This window comes from Aptenodytes forsteri, unplaced genomic scaffold, assembly GCF_000699145.1.
Source record: "Aptenodytes forsteri isolate BGI_AS27 unplaced genomic scaffold, ASM69914v1 Scaffold1364, whole genome shotgun sequence".
Lineage (NCBI taxonomy): Eukaryota > Metazoa > Chordata > Aves > Sphenisciformes > Spheniscidae > Aptenodytes > Aptenodytes forsteri.
In genome coordinates, this window is record NW_008795396.1 from 7,934 (window position 1) to 9,419 (window position 1,486).

General features: G+C 70.0%; 1 long non-coding RNA gene across 1 annotated transcript in view; it reads left to right on the top strand.

Moving 5' to 3' along the window:
* Positions 1–10: 10 nt before the first annotated feature.
* LOC103900080 overlaps positions 11–1,486 on the top strand; it is a 2,122-nt gene continuing 646 nt past the window's right edge. The window contains exons 1-2 of the long non-coding RNA XR_657643.2: positions 11–125; positions 203–334. This is a non-coding gene — a long non-coding RNA (uncharacterized LOC103900080). The remainder of the gene's footprint in view (positions 126–202; positions 335–1,486) is intronic.

The following is a 1,486-nucleotide window of genomic DNA, read 5'->3' on the forward strand; positions in this document are numbered from 1 at the left end:
CCCAGGCACCCCCTCACCCTGCGAACCCAACGAATTCAAGTGCCGCAACGGGCACTGCGCCCTCAAGCTTTGGCGTTGCGACGGCGAGAACGACTGCGGGGACGGCTCCGACGAGACCGATTGCCGTGAGTATGGCCGGGCTGGGGACACGCGGGGTGACACGGGCCCGGTTGACATGGGTCAGTCACCATCACCGCTGTAGCCACCAAGGCACCCGGCGCGGCGTGCGGGCCGGCAGAGTTTCGGTGCGTGGCGAGCGGGAGCTGCATCCATGCCAGCTACCAATGCGACCGGGAGCCCGACTGTCCCGACCGCTCCGATGAGGTCGGCTGCGGTGAGTGACACCGGGAGGGGACGCGTCGGCCAGGGGAGGGGACACCTCTGCCAGGCGTGGGGACGCGGTGCCTGGTGCCAGGTTGGGGACCCTGTGCCATGGCTGCGTGCCAGGGATGCGGTGCTGTCACACCGGGCTGGGGACATTGTGCCCGAGCTCTGCCGGGGACCCCGTGCCACGGCACTGTGCTGGGGACGCTGTGCCCGGGGACCCCGTGCCACGGCAGCGGGCTGGAGATGCCGTACCCGAGCTGGGCTGGGGACCCCATGCCATGGCACTGAGCTGGGGACCCCGTGTCACGACAGAGCGCCAGGGACGCTGCGCCCGAGGGCCGGGAGATGCTGTGCCCAAGCTGTGCCAGGGACCCTGTGCTATGGCACCGGGCTGGGGACGCTGTGGCCAAGCTGGGTTGGGGACCCCATGCCATGGCACTGGGCTGGGGACGCTGCACCCAGGGACCCTGTGCCGTGGCACTGGGCGGGCTGGGGACGCTGCTCCCAAGCTGTGCCAGGGACCCCGAGCTCTGCCAGGGACCCCGTGCCGTGGCACTGGGCTGGGGACGCTGCACCCAGGGACCCTGTGCCGTGGCACCGGGTTGGGGACCCTGTGCTGGGGACACTGTGCCCAATCTGTGCCCTGCTGGGGACACTCTGTCGTGGCACTGTGCTGGCTACAGTGCTGGGGACCCTGCGCCGAAGAGGTGCCACGCTGCGGACCCAGTGCCATGGCATGGTGCTGGGTGCTGCGCTGGTGACCCTGTCCCCAAACCATCCTGGGGACCCCGTGCTGGTGACCCTGTCCCCAAGCCATGCTGGGGACCTGGTGCTGGTGACCCTGTCCCCAGGCGGTGCCATCCTGGGGACCCGGTGCCATGGCATGGTGCTGGGTGCTGCGCTGGTGACCCTGTCCCCAAGCCGTGCTGGGGACCCCTTGCTGGGGACCCTGTCCCCAAGCCATGCCATGCTGGGGACCTGGTGCCCAAGCCGAGCTGGGGACCTGGTGTTGGTGACCCCATTCCCAAACAGTGCCACACTGGGGACCCGGTGCCATGGCATGGTGCTGGGTGCTGCGCTGGTGACCCTGTCCCCAAACCATCCTGGGGACCCGGCGCTGGTGACCTCGTCCCCAAGCCGTGCTGGGGACCCGGTGCCG